A 19,507-nucleotide genomic window follows, 5' to 3' on the forward strand; every position below is an offset into this window, starting at 1 on the left:
CAAACTCTGGAAACTCGACTGTATCAACTGTAGAAAATCTCGCAACAAATGTTTTACAACTGTGTTTTATATTTAAAATCTGATCTGCTGTACAGTATAAATTAAACAATAGTCACCAATTCACGTAGTCCTATTTAATCGACAACATAAAGCAAAATTTCCGAATAAACAATTTTGAAACAGTTACGTAATATCAATTCAAATGACACACGGACAAAACAAACAGTATCGCTGGAACATTTAGTAGTTTTATTGGTACAAGTGAAATAAATATTTTACGGTACAATAAATTCGGAGTGCATTACGCGTCATCAGATACAGCGCACATAAAGTAAATATGTAACGTATATTTGAAAACATAACATTATTCAGTTTTATAGCGAAAATATACGATTTAAATCAATTATCAATTTTAAACGATCGCGAATTGTACACATAATACTAGGTATAACGCAACAACAGGTCTTAAACGCGGTTGAAAATTAAAGATTATTCATACATTTGTATACCTGCGTTTCGATCCTAACCTTCAATTTTCAATTGCGTTAAAGATCCGTCAGGTACGTTACAATGTTATGATTAAAATAAAGTTTTTTTTTATGTAGGATCTCCCGAGCTGAACGCTATCACTATATTCAACCATTTAATTTTCGGATCTATGAACCTACGGAATTATCACTAGACCTATTCCAGTAATTAGACCAACCCAAAAAACAACTTAAATACGTTATTACATAACCTAAAAACTCACTTAAACAAACATAAAAGTGGTATAAAGCTTCGTGTTCACTTTATAATCACCGACGCTCATTTCTGGTCACAACTTGTTTTAAACTGAGGTTACGCAAAGTTGTCGTAATTTCTAACAACTTGACCAATTTTCCCTCCAACAGGGAATTAGGGCTTTTAGCTTCAAGGACTGAAAGACCGGCCAAGTGCGAGGACACGAGCATGAAGGGTTCCGTACCAAAAAAATACGAAAAAAACTTACTTTACTATGGGGATCCCTCTTGTTAAAAAATCATTTTTAAATTTTTTACATTTGTTGTCATAGCGGCAACGGAGATACATAATTATTTGTGAAAATTTTCCTAGCTATTACGGTTTATGAAATACAGCCTGGTGAAAGACGGATATACGGACGAACAGACAGACAGCGGAGGCTTAGTGAGGTTCTGTTTTTACCCTTCAGGTATGTAACCCTAAAAAGGAGAGAAGTTTCCAAGAAAAATTCTCGCAAATGGCTTATTTTTAAGGGTGCAGAGTAAATGGCCGTATTGTTTAACTTTAAATATGATTTATGAGTGAAATATCACAGTTTGCTGAACTGAGCAAAGTTTTCACTTGCGAGTTTTATGCTAATGGTCTTATAGCAAACATTGCCGGGGGATCCTTGATTAATTTTGTTTAATACATTTGTCATTTTGGTATTAGTGTTTCAGTTAAAATTTTAGGAGTTGAAATAGTGTAATGAATTTACTAGTTTATTGTTAACAAGTTTAACAATGTGCAAAATATAAACCCATTGAGAATGTTGTTTAAATAATCATAAAAATATTAAAAAAAAAAATATCTGTGCCCACTCTTTAAATGTTTTTTGGTTTAGCAGCAGAATGAAACAAAAAATTAAAATCATACAAAAAATGACCCGCCATTGGCCACTATGGTAACATATAATGGACGTAGGGCCTAATTCCGGGAGGAAAACATTGCCCAGCAGTGGGACAGTCATCGGTTGAATTAATTCATAAAATTAAGATTAATACATTTTGAATGGACTCATATTTTAGCCAATTCTCTATTAGTGTATTATATCAGAATTTGAATTAAAATCAAACCACTATCAAATATTACAAAATTCTCGTCTCCATTCATCGTTCGATGTCCCCTTTTCACTTATTCCGTGCAAATAGGAGCATCTTGAGAGTACGTCAAAGACGTTTCACTGGCTAGCCGGAATTACACCCGGGTGGATGAAAGGCTGGCCGGTTTACTGTTCATCTCTTCATGCCTAGAGCAGAGTCCTGACAGATTTTCATTTCCTTATATTAATAGCGGCTGGAGATGACGTATTTTTGGCGATTTAATATGCGCTCATAGATATATTGAGTACGTGGTTTATGGAAGAAAGAATGTAGTATTTTTTTTAATTCAGTGTAATTTGGCATGATCGCCCAAATCTCTTTGTTACATTGAATGTGCAAGAATGCTATACGAAATTTGATAAAAGTGTAATTTCTTTCCGGACAAAAACGTAGTCTCTTTTATCTACTATTTATATTTTAAACAGTTAACGAATGAAAACGAAGATTTTATGAATAAGCTAGTAGGTAAAAAGTAAATTCAAAATTGAGGTCTTAAGAAAGCCTTCTATAATTTAAAACACAGATAGACTTGCGTACCAAGACTAGTTTTAATTATAAATCGATACAACCTAAACCATTGACCAGGAAATAGCAGTTAACCTCAAAACTTGATCCAAAACATGCTTTACATAGTTTAAAGTACCTCATTTGTCACCTATCCCACACGCGAATACAGTAACTATCAGTAAGTTTATATTAAACTCCAATAATCAGTGCTCAATAAGGTCATGAGGCAATATGCGGCAGTTTGAGGCAGTATGAGGCAGGATGAGGCAGACCCAACTTCACAAAGTCACCTCATCTGCACCGCATTAGCATATTCCAATAAGTTGAATAGCAAATGCTTGGAACTTATATAAGTTATGTACTTAGACAAACTATTGAGAGTATGGAGACGTTTTGATAGCTTTTAATATTTTGACGTGACTTAATCATGACAAAAGGGAGTTAACCAAAAAATAATTATCTTTTGTCCGCATTTTTTTTTTTCAAACATATAATTAAAAGTTTGCAGTAGCTCGATTCTCTATCCACATCGAGCAGCGTCAACCGGCAAGCTATCGAGAAATCTAGAAAATTTGACTAGCGCCATTATTGGGCGATTAACGGGCGTTTTCAGGAAATATTTTGCTAGTACATTGAAATGTCAAACTTTCGTTACTCGATGGCATCGACTGTACAGAATCGCGCTACTGCTAAGTGTTATTTTAACTGACCTATATAATACTCTATCTTATTTAAATTATTGTCAAAGCTATCCAAATGTGCCATGAAAATAAGTTCATATTTTTCATCTTGTAAGGCAATTATCCTAAAATAAATCACCCATTACAAAACAGCTCGAACTGTGTCACAACATAAAGTAATAAAAATCATCTTAAACATAATAACAGCTCATTTGTGAGCGAAAACTTCTTATTTTGTATCTTAATTACCGGGACAAGACAGATAGTACCCAAGTGGCTCGGTATCATTACGCCGCGACACTTGGAGGCTTGCCAGCCGTGTCTGCCAAATGGAGCAATGTATGTTGTATCGTTTTGTTAAGCCGTATCTACGTAATTGATGTGGGGAAGTTTGACACGATTCCAGTTGTATTGTTCGGATATGGGCAGGCTTTTTGGGATGGTTTGTGTAGGAAAATATACAGTCATCGCTTCTGTATTCTAAGTAGAGGAAATCAGTTAGAGAATGTTGATCTGGCCACGTACAAAGATTACACTAGCCAATGCTGTCTGTAAATATAAACCACTAACAATAACGAAATAGATTATTTATGAAAAAAGTTGTTTTTTAAACATAAAAACTACTCTTCGAGAACAATAGATTCCATTTCTAACAAAACTATGTACAAATTCTCATAAAACATGCCTACTAGGAAGAAAGTTATCAATCTTTCCAAAAGTTTCGTGTAACTATACACAAAATACACCCTTTACTATCAAAGTACGTAAGTTTTTTACGAGAACACCTTAACAGCAACATTAGCCATTCAACAGTGGGGATCACTTTATGAAAGAAAACTAATCCGTTATTCGCAGCGCGATGAATATTTCATACCAATAACTGAATTCTGAACCAACTTATTTATCTCTTTTAGTTTCTGAGAATAGTTTTGCTGAAATATTTTTTTCTTCAGGTGAAAAGTTTTCAGGTCTCTTTCTTAGTATTCTCGTTTGGGATAAATTCGTTGGAAGCTATATTTTTAAATTAATGTTAAAGAGATCTGCCAGATGCTATAGCAACAGCTTTATTTTAAAAGGGTTTCAGGTGGAATTAAGAAATTCACGTGCTTCGGAAATATGGTGAAATATTGATAAGCACTTGAAATTGAGTGGTAAGGATAAAATAAAGCTTCTATTTTTTTTAAACTGACTGTTACATTAAGCTAAAATATAAAAAAAATGCAACCAAGCCTCAACTTCTAAATAAGTTCTGGGTTTCATTAATGTAGTTCAGAAATTACATCAACCTTCGTTCTTTTGCGTGATTATCAGGTCATATGTTTGCTTTCCTGTGTAGAAAAAAATTAGACTTATAAATATCAACCTCTCTCCCACGGGGGTCATTCATACAACCTACATAAAATAAATTTTAGCCTATTATTGCTGGGCTAAGGTCTCCTTCCGAAATAAGGGAGTGGTTAGGCATCCACCACACTAGCCAAATGCGGGTTGGGGATTTGTATACCTTCAAGAACTGTTCTAAAGAACTCTCAAGCATGTAATGTTGCATCACGATGTTTTCCTTCACGGTTAGAACAAGTGATAATTATTTCATACTTACTTACATAATTAGGTCAAATCTCTACTAACAAAGAACACCTTCATTGAATTCTTAGAAACAAACCGTCATTCTTTGTCCGAGCTGCAGGAAAGTGAATAAGTAATGTTCGAAGCTCATCAATCGATGCCGGCGTGAGCGCGGAATTACGACTACCAAGTTTTATTGATGTAGCTTGCCGTGTTACATTGACTTGTGTGTTGCTTATCAATAAATGATTACGCAATGTATTATTGAAGGTTTCTTTCCTCGAGGGGTTATGTAGCAACTTTTTTTTTGTTTTGTTTTTCAGTTTCTATTTGTTACAGGTGAGTTACATTTATTTTTAAGTCAGCTTCCGCACTAAGAATTGCTCTTGCGTCGCGGGGACTTTTACAAACAAGCAAACAACGGACACAATGTACATTCAGACCCTTAACAATTATTTGTGTTTCGCTCAAATAATTGACCCGTGTTGGAATTGAGCCCACGACCTCCCGACGCAATAGTAGCGGCGTGACGACCTAAACCTCTGCGTCACGGAGGCAGTCAAATGTAATGTAAATTTGTCAACTCAGGCATTGTTTTTGAGAAAATAATTGAGGCTTAGAACATAAGCAAAGTCTTTTCTTAAGGATGCCTATTGCGTATAGTCTCATGATAAAAACAAAGCACTCATAAGTTGAGTAAACGAAAAAACTGTAAAAACTGTTTTGGAGTTAAAGTGGAACGTTTTTTTGGAGTTAAGTGGAATAACCCATAAAATCAGATTGCGACAAACTGAAAAACTGTAATGCCGATTGGTATAATTATATCCTTCCCACGTAATAAACAAAACTAGGCACAGGCCAATAGCTAGTATAGTCATGACTATGTTCTTGCTTTAACGGTAGAATAAAATCGTTAGAAACCGTGCACGCTAGCGGCTTTAAACTCTTATTGAAAATCCTGCTCTCCGCCGGCGTGGCAGACACAAAGCTTACCTCCTTTTTTTGTTATTGAGGATATTCGTGAACAGCAGGGTTATATTACAAGAAGAAGATTACTGGGAGAATACATAAGCTAAAATTGGCAGATATTTAGAATGTAAGTTTCCGTGGCTTTAATATGCGCGATGGTGTAGACAGATGGTGTCCAAAATTTTGACTGCCTTCGTGGTGCAGTGGTTTACTTCGCCAAGCCGCTACCATTGCCTTGGAAGGTCGTGGGTTCGATTCCCACACGGAACCATTATTATTGTGCGATCCACAATGATTGTTTCGAAAAAAATAAATCCACAAAAATACACCCGCGTTTCTCCATTTATAATGTTAGTCCATATAAGGGAGTGGGGGGGGGGGGGACGAGCCTATTGCCATATATCCTTACTAAGATTAATTTTAAAATTTTCAACTACACTTTGCCTGACCCCTGATTCGAACCCGTAGTCAACAGTTATTTACACTACCGCCTAGACCACAAATTATATTTTAATTTACTACTGATATATTTAGATACAATATACCATTGTTTTGGTCCACACTGCTTACTAATCCTCGTATTTCCACATCACGACACGTGCAAGAGATTAAACATCCCAATATCATTAGCAGTATTGTCATTGTCATGGTTTATAACGCTCGGTCTATATTGGTCAAGTAATGGTTTCCAAGTTCCAATGCATTTTAAACAACGTTTTAAAATCAACTTTTGAAGCTATTAAACTCCTAAACTCGGATACATTTAAGAGAATAAGATTGCTATGATTATGAGAAAAGTAAAAACTAAAGATTAACCGTCTTAAATTGCCATTATTGTGATAATTCTATAAAATAACTCCAATTGATATTATTTCTTAACATGCAGCTGGACTGCATGATCAGCAATCGATCCAATAGTAAATATGTTGTTAATAGCACTTGAAATTGTTGAGATAAGTTGAAGATATGAGTTTGTACCCAATAATATTATTTTTTTCGAGAAAAGTAACCAAATAAATCGACACGAAAGAAACCTATTGAAATATCAAAAGGCACTGAAATGAAGTCTAAGACCTAGCGATATGGAATTTAATTATTAGGTCGCGGGAAAAAAGTCTTTTCGCATTATAGTATGTATGAACTTGTAATAAAATCTTTTCTCTACACAAAAAAGCTCGATATTTGGGTACCTCACAAGCTCACTGAAAGAAACCTAATGAACCGTGTACTCATTTGTGATTCTTGAAGCCAAAGAGATTTTATTACAAGTTCGTACATACTATAATGCGAAAAGACTTTTCCCCGACCCAATATATCAACGAAATTAAACGATACTAGAGCAATGTGTGCATGCCTTACACCGAATGACGATTCAACAGACCAGATAATTCACCATCACTTTACAAATTAAATTAAACCGGGATCCGAACCGTGACGTCATTAATAAACCTTTTGTTTTCCGTCTCTTTCTCTCTCTCTATCTCTTTCTCTTTGTCTCTTTTACATAAAAATGCTAAACAATAGCGTTAACCCTCTGGTTTTAGTGGCATTGTGAGGGTTAATTTATTTTTTATTTGGTGACAAAGATGTGTGGGGGTTTGTTTATGATCTGGGTAATGTTTCTATGTATTTGTTATTGTAGAGTAATTTATATTATTTATGAGAAAATTACGTGGTTTTAATTGCCTAATTGGAGGGTTATGGATATATTCAAATGACGTAATTAGATCAAAATAAAAATTTCAGGCTTCAGGATTTCAGATTTCGGAATTTCAGATTTTCAGGCTACGAGGCTAACTATAATAAATAATAGTTTCAGTATAAATTTGTATACTTAAACTTGTCTCGAGAATCACTCTATCCATTCGTCATGTTAAAATCAGTAGATCTTGAGTTTAGCAGTGCAACAGACGCGGCACGCTTGTTTTACAAAACGTTGTTATAATTTTGTAATCTATAAAGTAAGTGTGAGAGTAATATATTACTTTATTATATGAAACTACCAAACGAGAGAATATGTCACATTTATTATACACTTTTTTTAATTTATTCATAGGCGGTTAGAATTCAATATCCCTACTATTCTCAACAAAACCTACAAAAATAAGAAAACCTACACCACCAAAACTGGCGGCTAATAACCTTTCCGAACAAACAGTGGTAACAAACAGAGGCTTTTTAGCTAGGTACATAACGCTATACAATACTATACATAAGATAAAGGTCGTCTCAAATGCCAAGGTGAAACGTGGGCAGTGCCACTTACGCGCTATCGGAATCGTGGAAAGATTTGAATATGGTGCCTTCGCGGATTAGCTCGTGGAGATTTTGATATGGTTTTGTTTTTTAGCTTCTAAAAGACTAGCTTTAATGATATGCGTTTATGTATCTTTATATATATAATTCTTCTGTAAGTGTGTATGTCACTGAACTTCTCTTAAACGACTGGACCGATTTTGATGAAATTTTTTGTGTGTGTTCAAGGGGATCTGAGAATGGTTTAGATTCACAATTTTGTCCTCTGAACAATGTCTTTTTATTTAAATTAATGGCAAAACAACGTTTGCCGGGTCAGCTAGTTAAAACACAAAATTGATCTGATTTCAAGTTAGCTGCGTATTCGTCGGCCGGGTAAAAAGTTGAGGGATAGACTATAATTTACAAAATATTGAAATCTTTTGTAAATTATAAAATAACTAGACTCTTTATTTTAAAGACTGTGGATCTTCAGTCACCAAACTGTCTGGATGTAACGAGTAATCATTTGATCTTTCAAGTACACGTCAGTACACCATAAAAAGGTGCTATTTCAGTAAAGTTTCAGCATTTGAATAAACGTTTTTATTGTTTTATACATTTTCTCCTTTAATTACTTACCATTTTTATAAAACTCAACATAAATATTACTTGCAAAAACACAATTACTTATTTAATACCTCGCGGTTTCTGAACATAACTTCACATCTTCAAAATGAATTATAGATGCATAGATAGGTAATATTTCCTTTTTTCCTGGGACTGGGAGAGTCTTGAGATCCTTACAAACTTCTTTTCTGGAAATAAAACTTTTTATCTTTATCTTTATCTTCTCTTGCTTCAATCACATACTCGTGCCTACATACATCTTGTCGTATACATTGTGTAAACTCTAAAACACTATGTAACATTCCATCTATTGAAAAACGAAACAATTAAAACGCGGTACGTTTGGATAAAAACGTCGATTGGATTCTAGTCGGTGAACAGTTTTTGTTCCGAACTATATCGGGATAGTTGGAATTTAACTAGATACATATATTGTTTAGGTTTTATATACATTTTGTACCGCACTGGAATCAATTACGAGTGGATTGAATTAATTTGTTCAGTTTTAAAAGGGAAAAACGCTAACTTTTTTTGTCTGTGATTGTCACATTTTGTTCAGTTTTTTTAATGTATTTTTTTTATTTATTTAATGTAAACTTTTGCAAGTTGTAGGATGGATGTAATTTTTACAATAAGAACTAATAGTTTTGAATTGTACTTCGTTTTTTATTGTTATCCGATCCGTAGATAATTTAAGTGTTAGCCTATGTGTGAAAAACAATTGTGGAAATTCGTGTCATTCATTAACGTTTTCGAGGCTTAAAATTACTTGTGAATTAATAGTGTTTTCAAACTTCACTATTAGCGTTTACAAATTTTACTTACAAATAAACGTCCATAAATACTTGAGCTAATAGAGGTAGCATTAAATACATTGCTTTAAATAAAATTATTAGCGTGTCTACTTCTCGAAATCAAAACGTCAAAAATAACTTTCTTATCTTAAAACGGGCTAAATACATAATTTATTTTAATTACAATAGTTCACAAATCGCGTGGCTTACATTTTGACTTGTTTACTGTTACGTCACGTTATTTTTATTCTCCCCTTAATACCGAACTGCACGCAGCGGAGTTACCGAACGAAATAGGGCACTGGCACAAATTGTATGGTGCAAGGAAAACACGTGACTAACGAACGTGACTGCTTGCTTTTGTAAACGTTTTGATTTCCAATAGGATTATCTTGGATCTTTCTATTTTAAAATACAGCAATGGTAGTGGGATAAACTATAATGTTTCACTACACAATACGTGGTTCCTACCGATAAGAGAGTGGTTAGACCTGAGTTCACTACGATAGACGAATGCAGGTTAGGCACTTTGTATACTTTCAAGAACTAGTTATAAATGTTTTCGGTATTTCTGTTTCTCAAAGGAACAGCAAGTGACAATCTTTGACCTATGTATGTATGTCTTAATTTTAACACTTGCATGGCAAATGGTTATAATCTCATACTGATTTAATTTTTGATGAATATCTCGTTTCCACCTAATTTCAGCGCCAGAAAAGCTTGGAAGGTTGTCAAAAAAATATATGATACGTATGATCAACTACTAATTATAACTTAAAGGATAAATACTGGCAACTCGCTCCCGCCTTTCACTTGTTTCTATTAAAAGCTAACCATCAATAAAAAAGTATAATCTTGTAATAAATAACACCATTGTAGAACTATCGTTATGGACAGGATACATTAGCTACAAAGGAATTTATGCTTTATCGTTACGACTTAGCGTCGGTTATCGCGTGTGCGTTCGGTAGCTTTAATCCCTTTTGATAATGTTGGTTAATGGACACAATTTTGTTAAATGCTTTCTTTAAGCTGTTTTCGTGTGTTTTTGAAATTAAGTTTAAATTTACTTTAAAGTGCTTTTGTTATTTTAACTAAGAGCTAGTTTGTTATTTTGTTTAGGTTGCTTAGCAAGGTTCTGTAGACTATTGTTCTACTGCTTAAGCAATAGGTATACGTAAAATCACGGCTTGGATGCGCTAACCAAGGTTCCATAGAGCTAGGGAAAGGCTTTCCTTCCTTCGTTGAATTGTGGGTCGGACATACTATCGGTTGCTTATCTTTATATATATAATTCTTCTGTGAGTGTGTATGTCACTAAAGTTCTCATAAACGACTGGACCGATTTTGATGAATTTTTGTGTGTGTTCAAGGGGATCTGAGAATGGTTTAGATTCACAATTTTGTCCGCTGGACAATGATTTTTTGACGTGTAAACAGGACAACGTCTGTCGGGTCCGCTAGTCTTTATATATATAATTCTTCTGTAAGTGTGTATGTCATTGAACTTCTCCTTAACGACTGGACCGATTTTGATAAAATTTTTGGTGTGTGTTCAAGGGGATCTGAGAATGGTTTAGATTCACAATTTTGTCCGGTGGACATTGTTTTTTTAATTAATTTTTAATTTATTAGACAGGACAACGTCTGTCGGGTCCGCTAGTTACATAGAAAGATCTGCCGCGCCCGTCTGCGTTGCTGTGCAATGTCCCATAGAATACCGAGCTGATCGTGCATGATTGTACGCTCGACCGGACTACCCGATCGACTCAGCGTAGCAGAAATGGAAATCTAAGTCTGCATACCTCTACAGAACTTTATTAAGGAACGTTTTTGCATTATTAGGCAAATGTATTTTGAAACAACTCTCGCTAACATACAGTCTTTCTGCAGCTGTGATACCAATGCACTACCAAAATATTAGAACACTAGTTGACCCGCGCAACTTCGCTTGCGTTACATAAGAGAGAATGGGTCATAATTTTCCCCGTTTTCGTAACATTTTTTACTGTTACTCTGCTCCTATTGGTCGTAACGTGATGATATAGCCTTCCTCGATAAATGGGCTATCTAACACTGAAAGATTTTCAAATCTTTCTTCATCTCTTATTCATCTTCTTAATCTTTAATAAAGAATTTCAAATCGGACCAGTAGTTCCTGAGATTAGCGCGTTCAAACAAACAAACGAACAAACTCTTCAGCTTTATTAGTATAGATTTTGAACCAAAACATGTTCTCTAGAACTTGGAACAAATACAGCCGTTCGTTAAAATATTCCAAAACAAACATCCAAATAAGTAGACGTGGTCCTTATCAGCGTATTCCACTTTATTGCAGACATGTTTGAACATGATTTATTCATGTTGGAACATGTCCAGATGTTTTTGGAAGAATCAAGGAGATATGCAAGCCAGCCATGTTGTTGAAGATTGTCTATGAATGCTGAGTTGTAGGATAATTGTTTTTATTATGATTGTTTTCTTCCTCCAAATATTTCCCTGTTTCTTCCCAGAGATAACGTGGGTAGTGCCTCTGGCATGAGTTCTATTAATAGTTAGTTATATCAAAAGCAGCGCCAATAGCAAAATTCAAAATCTTTGAAAGGATGGCGGAGAAACAAATTACAAAAAGATAACAACACCCGTGATGTTGGACAAGGTCTTCACGTAAACGGATACAAACAGCAGACGCCACAGTATAAATTACAAAATTTGTGGCGTATAGGAATATTAGGAGTCAACATCAGCGGCGGGCCATGATCACCATCCTAACGACTACGGCAAACAAAGGTGACCTAAAGATATTTTTGTTTTAGTCTTTACAGTAAGGAACTTGCATGACCAGCAGTGGCATAATAATACTTTACAAATTACGTTGTCAATCACACAACAAGCTATACGATTAAAAGGCTATTTTTACCACAAGGCACAGCAGAACGATTCTTTTAAGACGTTTTTTATCGAGTTTCGAGATTTTGACACTTAAATGTACTGCAGAAATAGTTCTTACGGCCTACGTTAGAGGTGCTGATTAGACTTTCATACTAAATTTCTCGATAGCTAGCCGGTTGTCGATGGTTGATAGCGTAAGAGAATCGTGCTACAGGCACCTACATGTCAAACTTTATAGTGTACGTACAATCTTGACGGTATTGCATCGTAACTTCATTATCTCGCTTGAGCTCATTTATTCGGGATTAGCTCGTTTATTCCGGATTAAGCGTAAGCTGCTTGTCGCCAGGTGTGTATAAATCCTATTATAATTGCTATAATCTTGGAACCAGACGCTTGGCGTATTGCTTGATGAAAAGTTTGGTTTTTTTGCTAGATATTTGCTATAATCTGAAAATGAAGTAACGTTTACGACATGCAGCCATGGGTATTTGAAATACTAGCTGGTGTCAAAATTTATGTACGTAGTTTTATAATAAGTATTCAAGATAAAAGGTGAGCCCACTACCAAGTACTGGGCTTGAAACCGGAATTTAAAATACTCAGAAAAAATATCAGTAGGCCGACCCGAGAATCCAACCTGAGACCTGGTCATCAGCAGTCACACAGATACAGTCATAAATTTTTGTATTATATCAATATCAGCTAGAAAATATTTTACATTATATTTATTTACCCTTCTGAATAGTTGTCATATGACACGGTTAATCCCGACAAAAAATATTCGAAAACATAACTTTTCTATAACAAACTTTATTTAACAAAATCGTCATGTACACTCCATATTTTTATTTAAAAATATGGGCCAAGTTAACGCCATTTTCTAAAAATATTCGTATCAGTTCGGAAACTAGCGTAAAGTTCCGTGCAGTTGACTTTAAAGCAGAAGTGGCGTTTCTGAACGTTGTATTATAGTTTAGAACTACTTACTATGATATACGAGTTCAAACTAAGTAGAATTTATATGAAAGCTGTGTAATATTATATTTAAAACAGCCGTGACTACACATTTATGCTGTAAAGCGACATTTGGTTGCACAAAACATAAATAAGAGTAGAAACTGAAACAGGAAACACTCATGTTTTAATGAAAAACTAGAAAATATGTGCGGAATTGTTACTAAAAATGCGCTCATAGGCAGTTGCGCTCACCGGTCGGTATACGATCAGTGGGTTAAGCAACCGTTTGGTGCGATCATTCTGTAGGTGGGTAATCGCATAGTGGTATTTGAACAGAACGTGCTTCGCAGGGTACGTAAACACTGGGTTCAGGGTTGACCTCTAACCATACAACACAAAGCTAAAATTGCTTACTTTTGATTACCGTAATTATTGCTCCGACAGGTGTAGAAAATTATAGTATTCTTAGTGTAAATATGATGTATTATCCAAGAAATGTGTTTTTGCAGCGAAATCATAGAAATAAAATAAGCGAAGTACTTAATTTTGAACTCAGGCTAAAGCTTACTTATCTTAAGTTTCTTTAATTATACCTCTTTAATTTGGTGGGAGAGAGGGTGTAGAGAGAAGTCTCCGAAAACAAAACCTCATAATAGTGATAGTAATTTAGAACACGATGCTAAAATTCGTTACATAGAAGACATTAAAACGCTAAAGCCAATTTCCAAAAAAGCCCTCTGTAAACGTAAACAAAACGTTTTAAACGACACCGTCAAAGTATCCAATAACGGTTGCATAAGCTCAATATTGCAAGTCATTACCTCCCAGCCTGTGTTGCCATACTCCTCGATTTAAAGGCTTATATCGAGGGGACGGCTATACGGGACTGGTTATCGAGGAAGGAGGTCGAAAAAATCTTTGAACTGGACGTTATTTGATGAAAGTGGTGGTTGGGAAAATAGTCAAGTTAATATAATTAAGTGTGCAATATTGTTTAGTCCGTTTTAAAACCGTTGTTTTTGAGTTACCAGCAGCAGTAGTATTTCAAAATATTTACACTTATACTATTGTGTTCATCCATACTAATATTATAAATGCGAAAGTAACTCTGTCTGTCTGCTACTCAATCACGCCTAAACTACTGAACCAATTTCCATGAAATTTGGTATGGAGATATTTAGATACCCGAGAAAGGACATAGGCTATTTTTTACCCCGGAAAAATGACGCATTTTCCGGGAAAATTCAGGTGGCGAACGAAGTCGCGAATAATCACTATTATAATGACATTAAATTACCAAAATTCCGTTGTCATGGCAACTGTTTTAATGGCGGATATGCCTTAGCGCGACTTCGTTATACTATGGGATATAAATAATTTTAAGAATATTTTTAAATAAAATATGCTTTTTTTCACGAAAAAAAGCATATTTTATATCATCACGCTACGACCAATAGGAGCAGAGTAACAGTAAAAAGTGTTACAAAAACGTAGAAAATTCATTCATTCATCTTTCATTCATTCATTCTCTCTTATGTGACGCAAGCGAAGTTGCGCGGGTCAGCTAGTATAGCTATAATTATCTAGAATCTGTGAGTCTAAAATCTTTGGGGTTATCTAATCACTTTTGATGAAATTTGCACCGTTTATTGAGAATGAAGAGAGAGGGCTACATTTTGAAGTAAATTTTCTCTCCATTAAACACCTTAGATTTTGAATATACCTAGGAAAACCCCATAAATCTTTTTACCTGAAAAAATTTAGTACCAGCACGAAACAAATCGAACCGCTAAACTACTGCACAGCACCTACACCTAGCATTTTTAAAAACGTCGAACAAAATGTTCCCGACGTAAAATAACAGCGGCAGTCCTTTGCTCTCCTCTATTTTAAAACATAAAGCGCTTTGTCGAACTCCATCAAACATCGTGGCAATATTTCCAGTAAAATGGCATATTTCTCAACACTTTTACAATAAAGGATTGTATTTTTAGTTTAGGAAAAAGTTTTGCAACAGATCGATGAAGGGGTCAAAGTTCAGGATACCTGTCTAGTCTGTTATCGATATAGGCAGCTAGAAATAAGAGTATTACACAATCAAGTGATTTTACTAACTAAGAGTGTTTGAAAAAAATATCAATTGATGTTGTTACGCGAAATTTGGTACAATTATACAAATGCGTAGATAAATATGTAATCGTTGCCACTACACCAAAAAAATGCTTTTGGGGCTTGAAAAAAGCATATATAAAAATCGATCAAGTATTTTAACCTATTGTTTTTGGTTGACGTATGTAATAACGTAGGTAACAGTGTCAATTATCATATAGTTAAAGTAATATATTGCACAAGGCATGCCATATCACATACTCCTATATTTTACATACAGTACCTTAAAAAACCACTTTCGAAAAAATATAAGTAACGAAAAATTGCAAGGAGATACTTGGCAAGTCCCTTATACTTGGCAAGTTGCCAAGTGAGCTAATAAGGAGGCCGCAATGGTATTACATCTAACCATCGACAATATCGCGAGAACGCTCGATTGAGCGGCCAATGTCGCGTGTTGTCTTGCGTAATTAACCGCGCGTTTGTGCCCAGTGTTGATTTTTGTCTCACTATTTAGTTTGAGGAAGAAAGAGATTGGTTATAATTTAGTAATCAAGAGTGGTTGGTTTTGTTGTTCCTTGAAAAAGTGTTGATGAAATCGAAAGGTAAAAATCAAACAACTACATATAATTGTTATGAACGTAGGTTTCTTTATTATGTTTTTCTTTGTTATAAAAATGACAATATTTTTGAAAATAGCTGTTACAATTTAAATAAAATGTTTTAAAGTTACCTAGGTTAACATTGGAACAGTAATAAGTACGAGTATAATGCTGCCAGCATTTTCTATTAAATTCAGAACAAGGTTCACTATATTTGAAAAACGAACTCGTAAAAAATACAAGTGAGTTTTAATTTAGCACAGTAACAAACACTGCCAGCATTTTCCATTACAAGATTTTAAATTAAGAAACGAGTTCACCATAAACAAATTAAGCAATTTGAAAAACGAACTTGTAAAAGATATCAGTAAGTTTGAATTCGGAACAATAATGTAGGTTGCCGGTGTTGCCAGGCTGTTTGGCGGGTTGCCAGTAACTGAGCGAGGCTGAATAAATGAACATGGATAAAAAACATTTGTTGCTCTCAACTCAGGCTTTGTTATTTCCGGTTCTGAAGCTTTTTTTAAACTACTATACGGTAGAATAGTTTTTGAACAGTCACTAATTCTGCCGTCGTAATCGTAAATGCAGTACTTGCAATTTCGCGGTTTCGAGAAAAACGCGGTTAAATGATTTCTTGTTATCTCTAGTCGTCTGGAAATCAAATGTATTTAAATTTGTAACTAATACGTATATTTTATTACTATGCATTATATATTTTAATTTCAAATATTTAATTTTGGTTTAGGTTATTTATAAAGTTGACTACTGCATTTCAACCTTGTGTTACTAATGGATATTATAGTCTATCACAAAGTGAAATGCAGTATTTGTGCTTATTACTGCATTCATGTCTAGCAAATACTTTTTACTGCATTTTGTGTTAGTAAAATGAATAGTAAAGTCAAAATAAATACTATTATATACATGCAGTACAAAATATTTTAGACCCTTGAATTTAGGATAGTGTGTAAAAATAAAAAAAATAAAATTCGAATACTTTTATTTAGAGACCTTCACAAGGTCTAGTAGGCTTTTAATCATATAAACTTATAAAACAATCAACATTCATATAATCAACGTTATGCTTCAAACGGGACTGCTGCTCCCGATTACAAACAAAAACAAATAGGGATCTCAGCTCCCACCTAAAAACTAAAACAATAAAGAACTTAGAGCTAATAATGGCACTTTGTAAGTCTTAAAATGTATTAATTTAAATGCAAGTTCAGTCTTTACTCATCACAATCATCTACATCTAAAATATTAACTAGATCAATTGAATTGTCATTGGTATGCAAGTTTTGCCAAAATGGTAGTCTATTTTCTGGAATAACTCTAGTGAGCGTTGAAATAATTGCAGATTTTCTAGCTTCAGTGATACCCCTAGGACTTGAATTTTGTATGGGATCGGGAATTGAATGAGACTTTATGTGTTTCATTTTTAGGAACCCTATTTCTCGGAGTTCACCATCATGTTCGGTCTTTACAAATAAATTAAAATTATTCCTACGCACCTCGACACTAACAATATCTTTCAAATATCTCTGATTTGTGCTCTTTTTCAATTTATGCTGCGATGAATGATCAATATACTTGTAAAAATCAGTAACTTCCATAGGTTTCACTGCATTTTAAATTAGTATTTCGAGTATTATTACTGCATTTTATCCTAGTTCATGTTCATTACTGCATTTATATTAACAAGTAGCGAACAAATTCATGCAAATACTGCATTATTAACTAGTTTTTCATTGATTTCTAAGTATTTTTTTCATTTATTTTTTTACTCAATAGTAAGATACGTGTCTTAAAACGTCATTTCAATAAAAATATCAATTTTGCAAAAATGTCGATTACTGCATTCTTCATTACGACGGCAGAATTAGCTAACAAATATGTCCCAATTACAAGTATTTCAGCCAGTTTCCAACTAAGTTATTACATTTGATTGCCAAACTAATAACCTATTCGTGGTTTGGCAACCTTTAGTGTTGACGAAAGTGCATAAATTCGTAACCACAAGCTGTGTGTGTATTGGAAAGCGTATCAAAAGTTGGTCTGCGGTAGCAATATGCTTAACAGGCGTTTGACTTGACTGAGACGGTGACTAAATCATACGTATGGAAGCTCATCTAGAAGAATTTCGAAATGAAATGTTTTTTTTTTTTTATTGTCTTAGACTTATCCTTAAGCGAGAGATACAGTCTTGTATAAAATCATGCACATTACATTCATAATGTCACGCCTTTTGCGCATAGGGCTATATTTGCATAAAGACAGAGACCAAAGAACACCAATTGGTACAATACTTACAAACTTCCCTTGCCTCATTCACTTCTATACATCTTGTCTTACAGGATCGGTTACGAGTTACGAGTTATCATGCATATTTTTATACCCAATCTATAACACAACCCTTATAGAACAATAATCCTTTCAAACCTTTTACCCCCGGGGGTAAAAGCCCGTATAAATCACTTTCCTCTCAATTTGTTAGTGTTGCCAGGTTATCCGTATTTTTACCTCGGAGTGCCGATATGGCATTACTCAACGTTGGGAATCGGAATGTTGCCATTAATGTATAACGATATACCATTTGTTTTCCTCACTCATGAGAATCAGGAGTTAAGGAGCAGGTGTACAGCTTCTTGTTGAAATTTGATGCTTTGTGTAATGCAAGCTAACTAGAACATTAGTTTTGTGCTGGATAGCTTATATTCAAGTTTATGTCTATCACTATATAAATACACGAAGATGTCTGTGTGTGAATTGTTCAAAAATATATCTTATTATTATCATTATTTACGTAATACATATTTGTAATACCGAAATATCATACAGCCACAGATTTGACTGAATCATAATGGACCTCTACATTAATCTATGCAACTAATTACTTAGCTCAATTAGATGTTGCAAGATGTTTTTATGAGTTTCCTAGTAGACAACCAATGTTAATAGAGGTCACCCTTAATTTTTAAAGAACGTATTTAGGTCTGGATTTTCGACTTTTGTCAGCAAACCTTTGGCTAATTCGGGTACAGCATTCTTGAAAAATTCAAACCATCGTTTGCCTCGGAAGGTGTGGAATTGGCCTACCAACTCATCCATTTATAACCTGGCTTGCAAGCCAAATAACATTAGACTACGGACAAAAGTAACCGGCGATCGATTGACCTAAAAACGGATAGTCAAAGCTCATACAATTGAGAGTATGTATAGCGCTCGTAAAACACAGATTTAGTTGAGGTTTTTTAACTTTTGATGCGAGCAGGAAGTGCAGTGAAATGTCTATGGAAAGGCGGTTATGACCTTTTACAGTTACTGTTAAAGCCATGAGTAATGTTAGATGATATGTTATTGCCTTATTAATATGAATTTTAAATGCCAACATGTTCTTCTCGGTTTCGAAAAGTTGATAAGATTGATAGAGGCGATTTAAAAAGTTATGCTTTCTGTTCAGAACTTGAAATAAATTAATAGATGTTTTGTGTTTCTGTTATTCTGTGCAACACAAACTTTATACATAATGGGTTGAAACTGATTTTTTGATTGACTGATTTAATGTCTAATCTAATGTGTTTATACTATACGTTATTTTAATAGAACGCAAAATTAAAATAGTAAAGTTAAAATACACATAATATCAGAAACAATCCGTTGTTGATGTTCCTTACAGCGCGGAAATGACTCCG

The 19,507-nt window shown here is 34.3% G+C and overlaps 1 protein-coding gene across 7 annotated transcripts in view; it reads left to right on the top strand.

Moving 5' to 3' along the window:
- LOC142978322 (uncharacterized) overlaps nt 1-19,507 on the top strand; it is a 273,041-nt gene that overhangs the window by 98,970 nt on the left and 154,564 nt on the right. The gene's annotated exons all lie outside the window — the stretch shown is intronic.

This window comes from Anticarsia gemmatalis, chromosome 14, assembly GCF_050436995.1.
Source record: "Anticarsia gemmatalis isolate Benzon Research Colony breed Stoneville strain chromosome 14, ilAntGemm2 primary, whole genome shotgun sequence".
Classification (NCBI taxonomy): domain Eukaryota; kingdom Metazoa; phylum Arthropoda; class Insecta; order Lepidoptera; family Erebidae; genus Anticarsia; species Anticarsia gemmatalis.